This window comes from Phragmites australis, chromosome 21 (assembly GCF_958298935.1).
Source record: "Phragmites australis chromosome 21, lpPhrAust1.1, whole genome shotgun sequence".
Lineage (NCBI taxonomy): Eukaryota > Viridiplantae > Streptophyta > Magnoliopsida > Poales > Poaceae > Phragmites > Phragmites australis.
The window spans coordinates 21,390,684-21,413,005 of NC_084941.1; the positions used below are offsets into that span (position 1 = coordinate 21,390,684).

General features: G+C 42.8%; 1 pseudogene; it reads right to left on the minus strand.

The window, feature by feature from the left end:
* LOC133903228 (3-ketoacyl-CoA synthase 1-like) overlaps nucleotides 1-1,075 on the minus strand; it is a 30,713-nt pseudogene extending 29,638 nt beyond the window's left edge.
* Between the last annotated feature and the right edge of the window lie 21,247 nt (nucleotides 1,076-22,322).

Consider the following 22,322-nt stretch of genomic DNA (forward strand, 5'->3'; position numbering starts at 1 on the left):
AATAACCAATCCTACTTTTCCATTAAGAAAATCCTTACATCTGGTTGAGGATTCTCAAGGGAGTAAGGCAGAATGCCACACTTTGGTGCGCCAGAAGAGAAAAGCTTGTTCAACCAGGCGATGACATCCTGTGCAGGCAGGGCTGAAAAAGAGAAGAAAGGTTTACTCGATAAAGCTCGAAGATCATAGTAAAATGAAAAGGGTAAAGTGCTAACTAAGCCTTACATCTGGCTGCATCCCTGGAAGCATCCTCATCCCCACTATATTCCCAAGCCAAGCGTGTTCGCACCTTCAAAGGACTCAATCTCTTACTAATAAAGTCTTTGGCCACATGCCACCCAGTTAGGCCAAATTGCCTCAGCATGCCAATCTTGTTGGCGAAGTAGGTGGTGTGGTCGGACTCACGGTGCTCTTGCGTCCAAGAAGGATTTTGGACGGGAAAAAGACCTTTATACACTAAAGGAAAACCGATTGGGTCAGGATTGGAGACGTAAAACCAAAGTTTTTTCCAATCCTTTGACCAGGAAGAGGTTAGGGGAACCAAGATATAGGACTTTTTCATTCCACTCCTCAATTGGAAACCACACCCCCCGACACATTTATTCTCAGTAATCCTTTTTAGTTTATAAAAGTACTAAAAAAGATTCAAACTTGGCTCGATACCAAGGAAAGCCTCACAATGATGAACAAAAACACTTAACATGATGACGGAGTTGGGGTTCATATGATGAAGTTCAATTTGATATCGATCGAGCACATTGAGAAGAAACTTACAAGGAGGAATGTTAAAACCGCAACAGAAGAAAGACTTGAAGACTACAAACTCGTGCTCGATCTTGTAGGAAGGGAATTTCTCACCAGATGCTATCCTCCATTCAACCAGGTTGCGCGGCGGCACCACTCCTTCTATTTCAAGTTCCGCCAGCCGAGATTCTTGCATCATCGAGGGTGTCCAGGTCTCGATCATGAACCTTGCCTCATCGTATTGATCGGGCAAGGCGCCAGCAGCTGCTACGTTCGACTGCTTCTCTAGCGAGGAGGAAGTCTGGATCTTGGAGGGAGAGCTAGGATCCATGGATCTAGAGTTCTTTCTGGCGGTGGCGCACGCTGGGGCGGAGAAAGCTAAAAGGCTTGTGCAGGAAGACTGGTGGCAATGACAAGGAATGGCTGCTACAAGTTAGGGTCATACGGGTAAATACTAAAAAATTTATTGTTTCTTCGACAACCACGACCGTCTTTACCATGCTTCGACCGGCATGAAAAGCGGTATGATGACGATGTGAAAATCTTTGCACACCCTTCTGCCCGCATTAAATGCACCTATACCCGTCGTTCCAAATTTTGAAAGGTTTTTTTAAACTCTACTCGGAGTCGGGTTGAGTTTTTTAATCTTTTCTTCAAGTCTCGAGTGCAGTTAGCCGCAGGGCGCTCGACCCGACTGAGCTTCCACTCGATACTCAAGGAAGGATCCGTCCATACTCAATTCTTTCAACTATGAGCTCGATCCACTTTACTCGACCAAGTCTAAACTTGGCAGTACTCGAGTGGACGCTTATAGAAACCCCTCCTCCCGGGTAGAGTTAGGGGGCTACTGTCGAATATCTAACTATGGGGTATATGTGTATAAGGAATATATCCCACGTGGATAGGGTATGTACAACTCATATTAGGCAGCTCCAGATATCACAGAACCGAATCAGCGGTACCTGATACGCTCGGAATTAAGGAGGTATATACCAGGGAAGTTTAGATCGGTTACCCAACTCAATACGATCAGTATTCAAAACAGATTTATCTACTTGGACGTCAAGGAAGACAACTCCCTATCGACTATGGCTGTATAGGAGTCGGTACCTCACCCCTATATAAGGCAAAAAGAGGGAGAGAGAGAAGGGGAGGAGGCAAGCATCAAGACCCTAGCAGAGAAGATACTCGGTGACTTTAGCCTTAGGATAGATTAGATCCGATCCAGTCTTTGTAATAGTTTTAGCCACATTGCTTGTACTTGAGATTATCAATATACGGCAGCAACACCCCACATGACGTAGGGTATTACTCCAATCGGAGGCCAACCTGTATACATCATTTTGTCCCATCTCGTGATTGATCTCTACACTCGAAGGTAACCCAGTCAATTTACGGACATATTGTCGGGAACTAATCTTCGACACTAAGCACTCCTCTTCCTCTCCTCTAAAACCCTAGCACAATGTTCTCATATGAATGGCTCAAGGGACTTAAGTGGGTGGTTCAAGGCTCTCACATAGTCCCACCCCTCTATTTATAGGCCTAAGGAGCTTTCTTGGAAACCAAGTTTCTTTTTTTCCAAAATACCCCTCTCTTGTAGTACATTCCTACCACCACTTAGGGCATTTTGGTCCATTTTCTCCTGCATTCATCGGACGACCGTGACGCCTTCATGACTTAGCTTCTCGATGTAAGCTTCGTGATGATGCCACATGCACTCGATCATTTCACGGTTTTGAGGCCAAACCGCGAAACCGGCTCGCACGCTTCTGAAAGCGTGACTCACTGCCACTTGCTTTCTCCTCAAGCAAGCATCCGTGTACTCCGTCTTGCGATCTTGACTGCTGGCAAGTCTCTCCCGGTCCCGATCTCTCGGGCTGTCTTGTCACTTGTACCGGCATCCCCTTCACTTGACTTTGTCAACACGTCATCTTCATCCATCTTCTCATGCTTTGCTTGACCTCCATATGCACAGCTAGGATCACCCTTGACTCCACCCGGCCTCCTTGATCATCTGGCACCAAGCACCCCGCTTGGCCCCGATCATCCCGCCGTCGACTGCCAAGTCGCATCCATCACCTGTACAACACTAGACAAGAAAAGACATGTCTCCAACACCATTTAACTCCAATACATGTTAGTCGAAATCAAAATCCTTATTGAAAAGCACATCTTAGAGAAAATGTGAACGCCGGATGTTCTGGCGCGTACACTTCCTGGACGCCGGACCATTCGGCGAGTTCAATCCAACAGATCGGCCATTTTGCAACCTCTCTGCAAGAAATGCTCTGGCGAGCATTTCTGCCTAACACCGGACCATCCGGCGTGTACTTCACCTTTTTCTTCTGAGTTGAAATACTTTGGCGTGAAGTCCTTCTAAATGTCGGACCATCTGGCATGTACAAGTCCACCAGAGCCAGTTTGGAACCTCTCTACAAGAAAAGCTCCGGCGTTCACTTCACTCCATCATCGGACCTTCCGGTCTACACTTCAAATTTTGCCTTTGGGATAAAATACTCTGGCGTGAAACTCATCTGAATGCCGGACCTTCTGGCATGTACAAAATCCCCAGCACCGGATTATCCGGCGTGTACAATTTTCCTAGATTCAGAGACAAACATGTCAACTCCATTTTCTCTCAAACTTTGGTTAGTTATGATCATAATTGTAGTACATAAATAAACTCATGCAATCCCAAATCATCAAACCAAATCCATAAACTTGTTAATCACTCATCACATATAAACATAGTCACATTTCAACTTGGTTTCTCAATCTCCCCTTGATGAGTGCATTGACAACTCTCAAAGCATAAAGATTTTGCTTTGAAAAAATCCAAACAAGAGAAGCTCATCCAAGTGACCAAGAACTCGAGAAAGATCAGAAGATGTCACTTGGCATAAGAAGATTGTAAAAGACCAAAGAGAATCAAAGACAAGTCAAAAACCTCAAAAACGCAATAAAAGCTCAAAATGCTCCCTCTTTATGCAAGATTTCAAATTTATTTTCTCCCCCTTTCATCATGCAAGATTCTTCTTTGGAGATTAGTGCAAGTTTTCATTTTCTTCCAGAAACTTAGTTCATATTTTCTCCCCCTTTGGTAATGCAAACATCAAGGAAAAAGCACTATGCAATGCATGAATATGGAATCCTAATGAGCTTTTACAAGTAGATCACAAAGCATTTGCAAAAGCTAGAAACATCAAAGGGCTACGAAGAGTAGAAAGTGGAGCTCACAGTCACACAAAGGTTCAAAAACAGACTGTGACACAAGAACATGAAGCTACCCAAGCTAAGCCTGAAGAATTGTTGGCGCATTTTGGTTCACATAACCGAATCATGGTAAAAACGACCACCACATAAGCATCCACTCGTGCCAAGGAAATACAAGCATTAAAAACTAGAAAACTTCAATCTCAAACTAGGCAAACAAGCATTCATGATAGTAGTCTTTGCAAATGCTCCCATATAAAACCAAGACTCAGTTAGATCAAGTAATTAAAAAAATTGAGCATTTAGGTACAGTTCTTTGTAATTCATTTTATCCTCAAGTTGCCTCTTATCCAAGCAAAGTGTCGCATGACTGAGTACGGCAAACACCTTGATGCTTCAAGACAACCGTATTGGATCACATTTAAGCACAAGAAGCTTGATTGCTCATGAGTATTCAAATTTCACAAATTATCAAGTTTTCACGAGATCAAGTCAAGTAGTGTCTTTGCGATACAAGGAATACATGTTCCCCCAAGGTTCTGTCATGAGCTAACTATTTGACAAAGACAGAAAATATAGTGCAATGTTCCCTAATCCACTATCTTGAACCAAGAAGCTTAGAACAAGATATTCATCAAACTAGCCTTAACACAAGCATTGACTAAGCCAAAGCAATTACGAACATAGTCATAAAAAATGTAGCATTTCATAGTCTACATGATTAATAAAATTGCTAAATTTCATGTTTAGGAAAGCTAGCTTGCTTCAAATGTTTCATGTCAAAGCATCAAGAGAAGCCTAAGATTAAAATATTGCTTCGCACAATGACTCAACTTAGTCCAAATTCAAGACTAGTAACTGAAAATGCTAAAGACATACAAGTCAAAACTCAACTACTATGATTATCTTACAAGATGCTATGCAATGCAAATACAACAAAAATAAGATAGAATATGTACAAATGCAACTCTTCCTCACACAATGCCATATGGGTGACACACTCCAAGCTCTCCCCTCAGATAAGCAAAACGGGTTGCATCTAGAGGCTTGGTGAAGATATCGGCAAGCTGGTGTTGGGTATCTATGTAGCATAGGTCAATGTCTCCCTTCTCATTGTGATCTCTCATCTACGTGTTTGGTTCTGGAGTGTTGTACTGGGTTATTGGCTAAGCTTATGACATTGGTGTTGTCACACAAAAGAAGTACACTCTTGAAGTCTAACCCAAAATCTCTCAAGGTAGCAACCATCCAAAAAATCTGAGAGCAGCTAGCAGCAGCAACATATTTAGCTTCAGCAGTAGACTACGCAATACTAGACTGCTTGCGAGAAGACCAACAAAAAAGAGAGGTACCCAAGGAAATGACAAATACCGGAGGTACTTTTCCTATCAATTCTACAACCAGCAAAGTCGACATCCAAAAAACCTCGAAGAGAAAGCGAAGAAGATGCAGAAAACCAAAGACCATACTAATGGTGTGTTTGAGATACCTCAAAATACGCTTCACCGCTTGGCGGTGAGATGTCCTTGGGGATAACTGGAAGTGAGCACACAAGCAGATGGTGAAGTGGATTTCGGGTCTTATCGCCGTCAGATACAGGAGGGAGCTAATCATGCTTTTGTACTCCCGCTGGTCTATCGCCTCGCCATCTTCATCCAGATCAAGTGCGGTCGTGGTAGCCATCGGTGTCGCCAAGGGTTTCACATCGCTCATGTCGAACTTCTTCACCAGATCCTTGGTGTACTTCATCTGGTGGACGAATGTACCTTGCTTGGATTGCTTGATTTGAAGTCTAAGGAAGAAGTTGAGCTCTCCCATCATCGACATCTCGAATTCCCTGCTCATAGTTTCTACAAACTTGGCTACAAGTGAATGAGAAGAGCCACCAAAAATGATATCATCCACGTATATCTAAATAAGTAGGAAATCATTGACATGCCTAAAGGTAAACAAAGTTTCATTCACCGACCCTGTCGGAGGGTGAACTCCTAAAGCGGGGATCCGGAGGTACCCCCTTTGGATTCGACCGGGGGAATGATTCTGAACCTATTTTGCGGGTGAAATAAATGGACGTAAATGCGATGGCAGGTGGTGTGGGATGATCGGATGCAGAAGTAGTAAATGCGCAGGAGGTTTTTTAGACAGGTTCGGGCCACACTGAGCATAATACCCTACTCCTGTGTGTGCTATAAATGCTCTGAGAATGTCTCTCAGAGATGTTTGCTGGTTACAGGAATATTTGTCTATCCTAGAGCTTCGGGCTCCTTGTTCTTCGGTGATCTCAGCTTCTATGCTTGTACTGGACCTGTCTTCTTCCTCGGTCTCCTCTTTATCCGAGGCTTAATCTCTTCTGGTCCGAGTCCCTTTAGACTTGTCCCTTAACGTGTCGTCCGGCCCTTCTTAAATACTCGCCGGCGGTAGCGTACCCAGAAAGGGAGGGTACGAGTTGCAAGACCCCATAAATGGAGAGTAACCATCATGGGCTGCTGCGCGAAGTGACCGGGGGAGGGGTCGAAAACGCGCCCCCGTTTGGTCTCGTTCGTCATCATGCTGTTTTGCAACGGGCGCCGCGGGGAGGGCCCACCGGACAGCCACCGAGCAGCCCGACGTGCCCGTTCGGTCTTGTACGCCTGCCACAACAGGGCGGCAGGTGGGGCACCTTGGGCTTCGTGATGTTATCCTGAGGCGCACCGGATGCCGCGGGATGGGACCCGTGCATTAAATGTCTCCACGCCCCCCTGCCAGAACGTGGCAGGGGCTGTCAGGAAGTGTGGGGGGAGCAGTTGGAGGCGACAGGCCACGCGCCCTCATAAATGCGGCATCGAGCCTTTCACTGGTTAACACCTCACCGCTGGACCTCTGTGGGGGCCACCGGCGAAGGACTTCTGAGGTCCCCAGGGAACCGAGTGCTCGGGGGCTACTATTCATAGCCCTGAGCATTCTCTCCCGGATACGCCTTTCTTGGTCCTCGGGGAACTGAGTGCTCGGGGACCACTGCTCGCGACCCCAAGCACTCTCTCCCGAAACTGACTTCCCTTGGGTCCTCGGGGGACTCGGGTGCTCGGGGGCCACTGCTCGCAGCCCTGAGCACCCCCTTCCCGGTACTCAGTCTTTTCTTGTCGTCGGAGGACTTGAGTGCTCAGGGGCCACTGTTCACCGCCCCGAGCACTCTCTTCCTGGCATTTGGTCTTCTTGGGTCATCGGGGAACTCGGGCACTCGGAGACCACTATTCATGGCCCCGAGCACCCTCACCTGGGACTTGGTCTTCTTGCACCTCGGGGAGAAAATCCCCGAGGGAGGGCGCCACGTGGCAACCTGCTGATCTAGCCTCAGGACTCGGGGACCCCTGGTTCCTTTGTCACCAACAGACCTCATCACATACCCGTTATCTAACAAGAAGGATTTAAGCCTGTCATACCAAGCCCTAGGCGCCTGCTTAAGCCCATACCAAAAATGCAAGGAAGAATCCTAATAGCTTCTAGTCTAGCTATCGATGAAAAAGTCTCTCCAAAGTCTATCACCTCTATTTGAGTAAAACCCTGAGCTACAAATCTAGCCTTGTTTCTAACCACCGACCCATCCTCCCCCTGTTTGTTTTTGAAAACCCATTTGGTGCCTATGGTGTGGATATTTAGAGGAGGTTCTACAAGGACCCAAACTTGGTTTCTCTCAAAGTTTTCTAGTTCTTCATGCATGGCATTGACCAAATTTGAATCAAAAAGAGCGTGTATAATATCATGGGGCTCAAAAGAAGCAACAAATGCAGAATCAGTAAAATGAGCATGTTGAGCAGATTTGGACCTCATTACCCTTTCACCAAGGTCGTCGATCATCAGCTGTGATGGATGTCTTCGCTGAATGTGTTGAGGAGCCTCGTGCTGTGAGATGATCTCCCCCGGAAATACTGCTGGTGCCAGCTCGAACAAGCTGAAGTGGAAGTATAGGCTACAGGACCCTCTATCGATGTAGAAGAGGCAGGAGCTAGCTTTGAAGCAGGTGTGATAGCAGGAAGTAGTGGATCATCTTCATCATCACCGAGAGCTAGAAGGTCACCATCTACGAAGATGCTTTTGCTCAAATCTTGATCACCTGCACACTCAAGAACAGGGCTAGCACAAAGGTTTGATTCATCAAAGGTCACATCACAGAACTCCATGATGGTATTAGTGTCAAGATTATAAACCCTGTAAAAATGACCATCAAGAGAATACCCCAAGAAAATTCCATCGGAAGAATGTGACTCGAACTTAACAAGATTGCCATGCTTTAGGATAAAACAACGACAACCAAAAACTCTCAAGTTAGAAACCTTCGGCTTCCTCCCAAAGCACAACTCATAAGAAATCACATTCAAAATCGAGCACAAGAAAATCCAATTGGAGATATAACAAGCTGTGCTAATAGACTCTGCCCAAAACTTCCTAGGAGTCATATGCTCATCAAGCATTGTCCTAGCCATCTCAACCAAAGTTCTATTCTTTCTTTCAATCACGCCATTCTGTTGAGGAACACGTGGGGCAGAAAATTGATGCTCAATGCCATGTTCAAGACAAAAAGCATCAAAGAGATAGTTCTTGAACTCGGTGCCATTATGACTGCGAATTGGTTTCAATGCACCAAGAAGTTCCTTGAACAATCTCAAAGCTAAGCTTCGAAAGTGTGAGAATACTTCATCCTTGCTCACAAGAAAAAAAACTCAAGAGTAGCGAGAGTAGTCTTCAACAATGACAAGTACATACCACTTCCCACCCACCGAACGAACTCAGGAAGGACCAATAGTATCCATATGGAGAAGTTCTCATGGTCGTTCAGTCATCACCAGATTGACTGGTGGATGAGAGGCGGCAACCATCTTGCCATGCCGAAAAGAAGCACAAACAAGGTTCTTCTCAAACTTGAGCTTGGATAATCCTCGGATCAAGCCTAGGGCACTCAATCGTGAGAGCAAATCAAAACTCATGTGCCCTAGCCTCCTATGCCACATCCAAAGCTCAGAAGAGGTTTGAGCAATCAAACACTGAGAAGACCCATAAAACTTAGAAAAATCGGCTCTAAAAACTCTCCCTACTTGATAAATCCGACAAATTAAAGCGTCTAAAGAATCAAGAACTTGAGAAGTATCGTGTTTGAAATGCACTTCCAAGTCCTCATCCAGCAACTAAGATACAGAAAGTAGATTGTATCCCAGATGCTCCACCAAAGCCACATCCTTAAGAGTGAAACTCTCACTAACCTTTATAATACCTTTGGCCTTCACTCTTCCTTTTCGATCATCCCCGAATGTGATGTACTCGTGTCACTTTGTCAGGGTGAGGCTAAAGAACCATGATACATCTCCGGCATATGGCGTGAACAACTGGAGTCAATTAACCACTTGTTCACTAGGCCTCCACCTACTACCTACGTATGAGACGAATAATAGGTGGACGACTCGGTACTGGGGTTAGACAAAAATCTCTTGGGTATCCAGTACTGGGTCATCCACCCTGAAGCAGTAAAGTAGGTGCATGCAGATCAACATTAGCGTGAAAGGGACGAGTACTACAATAAGAAAAACGTGGTCCATCAAAGCGCTGCGACTCAAAGCCTCTTACACGTGGACCAAAACCATATGAGTCATGGTATAGTCTACGCCAGACACTGCCTCTAGAAAAGAGTTGAGAAGCGTCGAAAGCTCATGAGAGAGAGCGAGGAAAATTCTCATGTACACCAAAAGAAGGGCGGTACATGTGCCGAGTGCTCCACTCCCACTCACGTCTCTCATCTCTCCTATACTAGATGACCCTCTCTCTAGTAGTAGGTGCAGTGGTAGCGTCTCTCGGGTACTTGACTACCGGTCACTCTAGGCTCTCTCACAGGGGCTTTCATCTTAGGTTGTGGAGCTCTCTTAGGTTGTGGTGTGGGTTTCATCTTGGTGGTTTGTGGTGTGGGTTTCTTCTTGATGGGTTGTGGTGTAGCATTGATCTTGGACTTTTCGGCTTCTAGAGTAGTAGGTGAGGTGAAAAGAGTCTTACCAACCCAATTGTAAGCTACCCTCTCAAAACCCAACCCCAAAGCTAAACCCGTCTTATCTGCGCATATTTTGGTCTTGACCAAAATCAAATCCATTTTGCCCTTGGCTTCTGAGCATTTCTTCACAAGAGAAAGGAGATACTCATTCTCAGCCATGAGCTTCTGAACCTGCCCTCTAACCGAACTGAGTTTGTTCTTAAAGACAATGCAGGTAGAACAATTCGGCTGCACATCCTTGGAACACTCAGCACTCTCCAATCTAGACTCTAGCTCCTTGATGTGCTTGTCTTTCATCTCAATATCATTTGCAAGAAAAGGGCAATTCTTGCAAGCACCCAAGAGAGTAGACCTAAACTCCTCAAGAAGATTCTTCTCGGCAGTCTCAAGCCGACTGACGACTTGAGCATGCAAAGTCTGAAGCTCGACAAGCTCACTCATGACAACAGGGCAACTATCACACTCCTTGTCCCTTGCCCTAGACCTAAGCAACTAAAGCTTAGAAGAAGAACATTCTAACCTAGACTTGAGCTCATTCACCTCTTGAACCACTTTCTTAAGCAACCTATCCTATCTAACAAGAGCGTCATTCGAAGTATCAACATGAATAGAAAGTTGGTCGTAGGTGGGTGATACCTCGGAAGGATCAAGCTCGATGTTGTTGTTGTTGTTGTTGTCGTTGTCATCTGCCATGAAGCAAAGACCGGTGAAGTCCTTGTTCTTCTTCTTATTCTTCATGAGCTACTTCTCCTCCTCTTAGCTCTCCTCCTTGCTTGAGGAAGTGTCGATGTCGTTGAGCGCCGCCACAAAAGCCCGAGATGTCACCTTGGCTGCCTTCTCGGCCATCTTGTCACGATTCTTGAAAAAGGGCTTCTTGTTTTTCTTCATGTTGTGGTCGTGGCTGCGGTCTTCCTTCTTCTTGAGCTTGGGGCAGTCCGCTTTGAAGTGAGTGGTGTCACCACATTCAAAGTAGGCCCAAGAACCACCCCTCCTCTTGCCTCGACGGATGTTGTAGAAGCGGGTGAACTTCTTCACAATTAGTGCAAGATCCTCATCATCAAGCATATCCACCTGCTCCTCTATGATAGAGACCAAAGAAGACAAAGCAAATCCACCAGTTAAGGGATTAGCACAAGAAACACATACTCCAGACTGACTGCCACCGCTGGGTCTTGAAACCAATGCTATGTTCTGAGATAGGGGGTTTTCTAGGCCTATTCTAGTCGCCTTGGCTATTTCGGTGGATTTGATCTTGCCGAGGAGTTCATCACAAGTTAATGTGTCATAACTGGATGATTCTTCAATGCTCGAGAGCTTCACTTACTATATGCTATGGTCAAGAGCATAGAGAAGCTTGATTGCCCTCTCATGGTCAGAGTAAGGCAAAACACCAGTGGATCTAAGGTTGCTCACAATTCCATCAAAATGAGCAAACATAGCGTCCAAAGACTCTTCAAAGCCTTGCACAAACATTTGATATTCTTGATTGTTTATGCTCTGGCGTTGATCCTTGGTTTGATTAGTGCCCTAATAAAAGACACTAAGAGTGGACCAAATCTCATGGGCAATATGAAGGTGTTGAACTCTGTCGAACTCATTACGACTCAGGCTAGTGAACAATATATTTCTGGCCTTGTTGTTGACTTCATATTATTCAATTTGGACCTAAGAAGTACGAGAAGCAGGGATCACATAGTTGGAATCAACAATTTCTCATATAGCACTTCCTTGGCTTAAGAGATAAGCCTCCATACGCACCTTCCAGTACGAAAAGTATCGACCTTCAAGGAGAGGGATCTTCCCATATCTTTCCATTGTCGCCTACGGATCACAAAGCTAGTTAAGATCAAGTAGTGATCAAACCGGATATGATACCAATTGTAGGACTGAGAATGATGACTATAGGTGGTGTGAATAGGTGTCTTACCAAATTCTTTTGAATCGGATGACCTTCTCCTTTGTTTCACCCAACACACATAAAAAACTCAAGCGGAAGAAAAATTTGGAGAGAAGCAAGTTGCAATCAAGAACGCAAAGGAAATCATGGCTCTCATGATTGTATGTGAACTCTATGTTCCAATAAAACTCAATTCACGAGTCATCTCCATCAAAATATTGCAACTTGATAAAAGAAACACTTCAATTCAAAGAGAAGATCACCGGAAGAATAAATCCTACAAGTTGATGATTTAGAGGCAAGGGAATTCAAGACCCAATTTTGTATATTAGTATGTGAATTTTATGCCTCTAGCAATGAGAAGAATGACTTCAATAAGACGGAAAATTTCAGCTCAAAAAGGAAAACGAACATCGCAACTGAGAATCGAAAAACTTGCAAACTTCCAAGGGAACCAATAGAGGAAAATTAGAAGGAGGTGAATTCAAACACAAGAGTAAACATAAATTTCATTGCTTGCAGATGTCAGCCCTATTTTAGGTGGATTACAAGAATTTTTCCTCATAAAGCTCTCTCCTAATACATAGGCTAAGCACTCATCTTTCTCTTCTCTAAAACTCTAGCATAAAGATCTCATATGAATCGCTCAATGGACTCAAGTGGCTAGTTCAAGGCTCTCACATAGCCTCACCCCTCTATTTATAGGCCTAGGGAGCTTCTTTGGCAGCCAAATTTCTTTTTTTCCAAAATACCCCTCTCTTGTAGTACACTTCTATCTACCACTAAGGGTATTTTGGTCCATTTTCTCCTCCATTCATCGGACGACCGTGACGCCTTCACGACTTAGTTTTGTCTCGATGTAAGCTTTGCGATGATGCCATGTGCACTCCATCCTTTCACGGTTTTGAGGCCAAACCGCGAAACCGGCTCGCACGCTTCTCAAAGTGTGACTCACTACCACCTGCTTTCTCCTCAAACAAGCATCCCGATGTTAACATGTGTACTCCGTCTTACAATCTTGACCGTCGGCAAGTCTCTCCCATTTTTTATTCCTCGGGCCGCCTCGTCACTTGCACCGGCATCCCCTTCGCTTGACTTTGTCTAACACGTCGTCTTCATTCATCTTCTCATACTTTGCTTGACCTCTATGTGCACAGTTAGGATCACTATTGACTCCACCCGACCTCCTTGATCATCCGGCACCAAGCACCCCACTTAGCCCCGATCATCCCACCGTCAACCGCCAAGTCGCATCCATCACCTGCACAACACCAGACAAGTAAACACATGTCTCCAACACCATTTAACTCCAACACAAATTAGTCAAAATCAAAATCCTCATTCAAACAGAGAAAATATGAACACCGGATGTTCTGGCGCGTACACTTCCTGGACGCCGGACCATCTGGTGAGTTCAATCCAACAGACCGGTCATTTTGCAACCTCTCTGCAAGAAATACTCCGGCGAGCACTGCTGCCTAACACTGGACCATCCGGCGTGTACTTCACCTTTTTCTTCTGAGTTGAAATGCTCCGGCGTGAGGTCCTTCTGAACGTCGGACCATCCGGCATGTACAAGTCCACTAGAGCCAGTTTGCAACATCTCTGCAAGAAAAGCTCCGGCGTTCACTTCACTCCATCGCCGGACCTTCCAGTGTACACTTCAATTTTTGCCTTTGGGATAAAATACTCTGACGTGATACTCATCTGAACGTCGGACTTTCCGGCGTGTACAAAATCCCCAGTGTTGGATTATCCAGTGTGTACAATTTTTCTGGATTCAGAGACAAACACGTCAACTCTATTTTCTCTCAAAATTTGGTTAGTTATGATTATAATTGCTGTACATAAACAAGGTTATGCAATCCCAAATCATCAAACTAAATCTATAAACTTATTAATCACTCGTCACATATAAATTAAGACATATTTAAACTTAATTTCTCACAAATATATTGTAGCAGTGGTAAATTTGCAGTGTGTTGCTGTGGTTTTTGTGCTCATACTCGGAGTTCAAGAAGATCTCATGCATAGACAATTGGGAATTCACAAAGACATGCCAGTCGGCTCGGAGACGTATTCAACCAAGGACGGCACTGTAATTAGTCACTAGCTAGAGATACGAATGAGGTGCCGACTGACCAATTATGTTCAACTAGTGGAGATTGGCGCGCCATTGCGCGCCACGAGCAAATAAGGGTGCCAGTAGAAAGGAGCGGTTGAGCGTGATAATAATCAGTATGGTAACGTAGATATTGATTATTGGAGTAATGTTGTATAATATCTAATTGTAAAAGCACGGTATTGTGAATCTTGAATTCTGTAGGGTGGACTAAGATATATTACAGAGGGAGGATGATGTGTTCAAAAATACAACAAAGTGTTTATTTATAGTACGGTGGGATTATAAAGTTTGGGATGTAGATTAGGGAATTAAACACGCATAGAATAATACATAAATTTACATGTATGCAGTAGTAATTGGATTCGGCGGTGATATGGTGAAGTTATCATCCTTGGCTTGCTGAACCAAATGGGTAAACACCATGGTCATGGAAGATTGCTGCTGCTGTTTGAAGGCATTTGTCAACTTCTTTCATGACTGACTTCATATGTTTGATAAGAAATAATACATATGCCTGTGAAGTTACTTGAGAATTGCAGAATCTGTTGGAAAATACATTAGTCTTGAATAGATCAGAAGTTATTGTAAGCTTGTTTATAGGTAACGCAAAAAGATTTCAATGAGCGGTGATCTCGGTAGTTTTGTATGTTGGTGTCTTCAAGATAAGATGCCGATTGAGTATTGCATGCCTGTTAACACGTGAGGCTCGAGTCTATGTGATAGTGGGTGTACAGTAAATCAGAGGATCCATGTTTTTCAAGATATAGATATACCGTGAGATAGATGATCGCTCACCGTGAAGTTCAAGATATACATATACCGTGTGTCAGGCTTAGGACAGTGCTAAGCTGGTATACCTGGCCCCGTGGGGGATAGATGATTACGATTTACAGCACGGGCAGACCCGCATGTGGACGCGACGGATCCATTTGCTCCACGCACTGCTGTTATTGTATTTTGGCATGGGAAGTTGAGCTGGAATCATCATCTGATTAAGCATAAACTTTGGGGTGAGAGTGATTATGGTCATGTCATGGAGATCTGGATATATAGATATATTTTTTGTGTGTGATGATATATATAATGTAAGCTGAAAAGTAGTAAATGTAAATGGTTGACGAAAGGCATGTAAAGGGGCAGGTAAAACATAGAAAGGAAGAAAACTAACCTGTGTTATGTGGGTTAACAGAGTTAGCGTTTGTAATTGAATATGCATAAAGATCAGAATATGCTTGGTAAAACTGCTTTATCTTTGCAAAGGAGGCATGAGATGGATTCCGTAGAGATTGTATCAGGTGTTTAATATGTAAAAGCATAGTGTTGATTACGAACCGCTAGTAAGAAAGATACATGCTGAGAAGGTGCAGGGTTGTAACTCTTTACTAAAGTTGTAAGTATATGTTCTGAATTTGTGTGTATATATATTGCTTGGTTAGCCTACTATTTATTACCGAGTGTTTGTTTTTTTGTGTGGTGGATAATAGTGGAATGCTAATGGAGAATAGAGGTTATGTTAGAAGGTAGGAAAGCAGTAAATAGAGCAATCGTATTAACGATAATAGATGTTAGTCTAGTGGCAGATTAAATATGTAGTGGCGTTGGGCGATAAAAGGGAGGATCGTATGTTTTGAGATGGCAAGATATAGGAGGTGAAGAGAGGGGATTGGTTGAGTGAACTTATGTGATAGTAAGCAGTGGTAAACAACGTACTGTCTTCTAGAGGGAATGCTGGGTGTATGACACAGATATACATAAGGTATTTATAGAGTGTTGCAGGTAGGGAAGTAGAGAAGAAGTACGTACCTGCCGAGGTGAAGGCCTAAAAAAAAATGCTGCCTAAGATGGTAGACAAAGGGAGCGCAGAACATATATTTGATTCTACTATGTTGAGACGTAGACATCAAGGGTTATGTTAGAAGCAAGGGACAAATATGAGAGTATGTAGTGCAAAAAAGAGTAATATAATTAAAGAAAGAGGTGTATAGCATAGTGGTAGGAAAAAATCTGAGAAGTAGCAGTTGGAAATCCAATGTGGGATTTGGCTGAAAGGTGAAAGCTGTATTCTATCAGTATCATGGTTGTCTTAGCACTATGATAAAAGGCAAGTGGCATGACTGGTTAATTTTCTTGGTTGAAGGTAATAAAATGGAACGTATTGCAGTAATCTAAGATGGTACAGTAAAAGCAGTTATAGTAGGTTGACCAGGTATTTACAACTGGTATTGTTGAAAAGGGGGTGAGTGTGCTTAGAGGATGAGATGCATCACACAGGTAGGAGGTGCTATAGTGGAGGGGTAATGTCTACGACGATTATATGTACAGAGGTTCATCGGCAGCAGGTTTGAGGCTAGAGTCATATTCACAGCAAAATAAAAACGTAGCCTATTAAGTTTGCTGCCACAACCAGGAAGGAACCAAGGTAGATTCCTGTGTTGTGAAGTCTTGAGCTATCCATATTGGTACAAAAAGGTCCAGAGGCGGGGTTTGTCAATCTGAAAAAATAAAGAAAGAATCACTAAGAAAGAAGAGCAGGTATTAGAAGAGTAGAAGTAATAGAAGTAGTAAAGGTAGGATTAATAGTAGCAGCGAAGGTGTTGAAAGCAAGAGGACCTACAGGTAGCTATTTCTTTGAGGAAGCTTGGGAACCTCTGTTAAGTTGATGGATCACCGTGGGGAATATCAGAATGAGCAGCAGCATGGGAACGAAGTGTAGATCTTAACATAAAGAAAGTAAGGATTGAATGGTCAAGATGTAAAAATAACAGGTTTAAATAGTTTATAATATAAACTATGAGGGTAGTAGTTATTGAGAGTTTTGTAGAGCACTGACCTAGTGGTAGGGTGTAAATGGGTTTCCAAACTATCAGCATCAGGGAGAATGTGCTTGGATGTATCCTACAGTAAAACACAGCTTATTTTGAAAGGGAAATAATGACATTTAGACATTTGGATAGCCGGTAAGTAAAGTATCATAAGTATAATTAGGCTGGCAGTGGCTGGGTGTGTACACATTTGTTGAAAGCAGAAGAGGTTTAGACGTAGATGTCAAGGGAATGAAGGAACTGAGCGAAGTATAATTAACCTGACCACTTGTATCTGTATGCAAGGATAAACGCCTGCGTACATCTCTGCTTCCTTTGGCATCAACAGGGTGATCAGTAGATCTTGGGACATGCAAAAATAGAACGATGGTAAAGTGTAGAGTAAGCGAGTAGGTATTCCAAAGAGTAGAATATGCTTAGTGTACTTACAGAGGAGGTTGCTTGTTTTTCAGGGTGGCAACATTTGGGCAGGTTGCTGGTGGTGGAGTATGCTTGATGTTGTGGTAGAGAAAGCAAATATCAGTAGAAGGTATATGATAAGATACAACATAGGAGGTAACCAGGTGAATAGAAAAGATTAAGGATTTAGGGATTTAAGTACCTCAGATAATTCAGAAATCTCATCCTGTGGATTTTTGTGTGATTCTGAAAAATCAGATGAGGATCCAATTGCTAAAACTGATTTCTGTTTGTCATGAAGGGATAAACTGGTGGACCTCCTGATTGTTGGAATGGTAGTTTGCCGACCGTATGCACAATTAATGTGTTTCACTTTGTATGATCGCTGGGGTTTCTCGAAACATTTGCTGGTGACGTTCACTATAAACTGGTATTTTTGCGAAACCAGCGAGGCTATTTCACTTGGAATTGTGTCAATGGAGCGGCAGGATCTGAGTAATACCTTCACGTCTTTATGAACAAGGCGACGACCCATGTCACCAAAGAGGACAAATTCTGCTTCATCTGTGCCATCAGTTCCTATTAAGCATATCTTATATCTGTAGTAAAGATATGGTATGAGTGAATGCATGTGTACACTATATTATTCAAATATGGTATGCAAAATTGGTAGAAGGTGTACATCTATATAGTAAGGAAGCATTACTTGAATTAAGACCCTGTGCATTTGCAATGTGGACATTTGTATCCAGTCCCGTCAGTTTTGCTGCACCGATTGCATGATGGAAAAAACCAGGATATAGATGGATCGATCTGGCAAATAGTAATGGTGCACCGGAAGCCTTGAGGCTGCAATAAAAGATATGGTAATGGATTGTGTTGTAGTACATGTTGGATAAGGTACTGAATGATCAATTGAAGCTAAAACTGGTAGTATACTTAACTGGGAAGTCGTATGGACTGATACTAAACATCTCTTCCAAAGTTTTCTGTTCTGGTTCAGCAGCTGGGAGTTGGGGAATAGGAGGCTGCTGATCCATTGCGGCGTGTTGCACAGGTTGGAAACTACCGTGGAGGCTATTGGCGTGTAGAGGGGGAATGAAGTAATTAATTGAGGAGAATGTAGTTGCATAAAAGAATAAATAGCACAATATGGAATAGTATGAAATAAAAGAGTTATGACTATGGTAGGTAAACAATACTTTGCTAGGACAGTGTGAGCTTCAGGGACATTAGGATTTATGTACCATCGGCAAGCTGTATTACCACTTAGCGAATGTTCGCCTATAATGGGAAATCACATACATGGTATTAAGTTTTTTTTTGTAAAAAAGGGTATGGTAATGGGATATGAAGAGAGAACAATGGAAAGTTGTTAAGGGACAGACCTCTGTAAGATTTCATAAGAAGTCCAACAAAGATAGCCACAACCGGTTCTTTTTGGCCAATTGTGTATATTTCATCAGCATTAAATTCAGAAGCTCTTTGTCCCCAAAGATACAGTTTGATCTCATAGTTGCTAAAATCAAACGGGATAAATCAGAACTGAAGAACTTTAGAGGAATATTAAAAATTTGGATCGAACAGTAGGAGAAGACAGTAGTGATGGACAAAAGAATGCAGATTATAGTTTACTTGTTGTCTCTCAATGTGGTAGCCCTTCGGGTTGTGGGTCTGCTTTGATTAGCTAGCTGGAGTGTGGTTGTATCAGCAACCTCAATGATTAAACCAATAACATCTACAAGATAAAAGGAAGGATTGAGCAGAATAGCAGCAGAATGTTGGGTAATTAGCGGTGTAGGAAGCAAGTGATAAATAGATTCTGAAATAGGTATGTACTAATAAAGTGCCTGGTCTCCCCAACAAGTGTAGGCAAATCAGAGAATCGCGTTAGACTATAGGTGTATAGCGGAATGGTAGATTGGTGGCCACTGTTCTCTTCAATCAAGGTATGACAGGTAATTTCGATCATAAATTCTGAGTCAACAGGTCTGTAAGAGGGTTTTGATTTGAGCACCCTGAATCTCTTTAGGGTGTATACCTTCCCTTCAGCGAGCAAAGCTTTCTTGTCTTTGATATTGTCCGAGGCAATTTCATTGTACATAGCAGTCCCCTAAAACAGGTGAAAGATACATAATTAGAATAGAAAATAGGGAGCAACGAATGGTAAACGGAGTATACATCTGTAATAACATTTGTTGGGGTTAATACAACACGTCTACATAAATACGATGGATCAGCAAAGTTTGATTTGAAATTTGGGTAGACAGAAGAAACAATCGAAGCAATTCGATCATGATCAGTATGGATTAATAAATCAGGTGGTATATCTATCCAGACTGGTTCGGTATCATCACCGTGTGTATCAGTATGTAGTTTTCCCTCACCAAGGTCAAGTACCCATTTGCTAAACTCAGCGATCTCAGACTGAGCATCATGACTAAGATCAAGAGAGAATAATCTCATATTAGTCTGAAGTGTGAGTACTTTTACATGGTGCCATAATGGAGAATTAGTAATCGAAGCATTTACTATTTCAGCTCTAGTGCCACCTTCTATGACAGGAAGAATCTGTCTTAAATCGCCACCGAGTACGACAACTTTACCACCAAAGACAATGTTGGTTGCGTCAGGGTTGTCGACAGATATGATGTCACGGAAAGTTCTATCTAATGTCTCAAAACATTTTCTATGTGTCATAAGAGCTTCATCCCAAATTACTAATGATGTCTTAGTAATTAAATCAACTAGCATGGTGCCTCGTTTGATATCGCAAACTGTAGTAGAGTCAATACTAAGTGGGATTTTAAAACGGGAATGAGCAGTTCGACCACCTGGTAAAAGAAGAGCAGCTACACCAGAGGATGCAACAGTGAGGACTATCCTTGCTTGTGCTCTTAAAGATGTAACAATTGCATTCCATAGAAAAGTTTTACCAGTGCCACCAAAACCAGAAACAAAGAAAAACCCAGGTTTGTCATCAGAGACACAGGTAATAATCTCTGTGAAAGCCCGTAGTTGTTCAAGGTTTAAACGGCTATACAATGATGCAGCTTCTATCTCCAGTTTAGGCAGATTGTAAGACATTTCATCATCTATCAATCTGTTTGAACAAAATGCTGAATTGTGGTCGGTTTTAGCAGGAAGGTTGAAATCTTGTATATTTGAACCACGTCTACTAAATAATAGAGAGATCTCATCAAGCACTATGTCTTTTAATTCATTTAAAGGAAGAACGAAATTCTGATTACGCACAACTTGGTTCATACGACGCTGGATATCGTCTCCCAAGTAGACCCATATGTTTTCAAAAAAAGAATATTCATCTTTGATATCACAAAATAGAAGCATAGTGACAAAAAGCTATCTAAGCTGGCTGGAGGAACCCCATGTAGCAGCCTTGTTAAAAGCAGCAAGCCATTCAGAATTGTCGCCTAGAAGACCACGGGCAGCACACGCTTCTTTGAAAGTTCTATAAACTATTTCGTTGTAGGTCCTAAGATCTACGTAGCTCTTTGCTCCTTTCACAATCATTAGCAACATTCGTAAGAAATAACGTTCACCAGCACTTGGGTGCACAAAGTATAGCCGGCCTATCTTATAACCACGGAGCCTTTCACGCCACATTCTATCTGTGTCATCCCATGTAAATTTAGCAGGGAATTCACAATAAGTCATGGTATGGCCTTGTGGGTATCTCTGATTAGCAATAAACCACTCAGTCAACATGGTTTGCTTAAATCGGTCGTTTCCGACAATGTTAGACAAGTTGTCTGTTTCTCTATAAGTGACACAGTTTTTGTTAGCTAAATGGACAGGCAGCCTCTCTACAGGTGGAACATGCGCATGTATATCATAGCCAAAAATGCGCCAACACGCATCCTGCTCACAAATATACTGACAATCTAAATACTCTTTGACCTCATCGATAGTTTTTGTTGTGGGATCAAATAGTGCGGCTTCATTTGTTCTTATTCGTTCAAGATAAATTTTTGCACAATCAGGTCCTTTTGTTACATATTTAAACAGATATTTTAAAACATGGGTTTTGTTACAAAATTCAACATTTATATGAGCCTGAAATTTCTTTAGAATAGGTATGTTGTAGGGGACTACCCATCGGTTATCTAAAGCAACTCTGCCTTTTTTAATATATCTTCCATTTTGAGGATGTTTATACAAAGCGAATCCTTGATCATCAATTCTTGTTTTGTCAGAAAAAGATTTTGGATAACCTTTAGAACATACACCATTTTTCATGCATGAGCAGCTTGGGTCATTTGGTCCACATGGACCATGCATCATGTGCTCTGCAACAAGAGCATAACCAAGAGGATCAACCTCTGGGTTTGGAATTTCAGCACTGATAAATGAGTCTATGATGTCTGCTGTAGGAACTGATGTGTCGAGGCGAAGCCATATAAGAACATGCGAGTGCGGCAGTCCACGTTTTTGGAATTCAACGACGTGCAGCACTACCGAAACACGACAAGGGGAATCGCACGTGAGTCAATAAAATAGGTAAAAAGAGTATAGAACACAAAGGTAAGAAGGGAAGCGAATATAGTAAGAAGAAAGGATGTATAGAAGAACACAAGAGGTAACACACCTGCGTTAATGGGTTCAAAGGCTGAGCCATCCTTGATATCTGCTAAAAGGTCCTGTAATTTCATATGGTAGACTCTAACAACAAGGTCATATCTATATGTGTACTTTTGGCCTGGCTCAAGTCTAAGAGCCTCAGCAATTTCGGGACACTTCGGATTCGATGTGAAGGTTAAAAAGATGTCAGTAGGACCGTAGACTCTAGTTATCGCGACTGCATCATGGAAATTCTGGACCATATATCGTCTACCACCAGTGTGGCTTGCAGGAAGGTATGTACGTTTCCCAACAACATCACCGTCTATACAGCTGCCAGCTACAGCATCTACGAGCCCTTGGAAATGATCCGCTCTAAGTTTTGGCTGGTTGTCAACGATCCACTGTAGTCTACACTCGTCAATAGAAGCTCAGGCATCAACTTTGGCTTGCGAAGAGAGTCTACCATAGCATAGATATGGATTTGGCTGCTCTTTTCTGTAATGGAACCAATATCGATAGTAATCT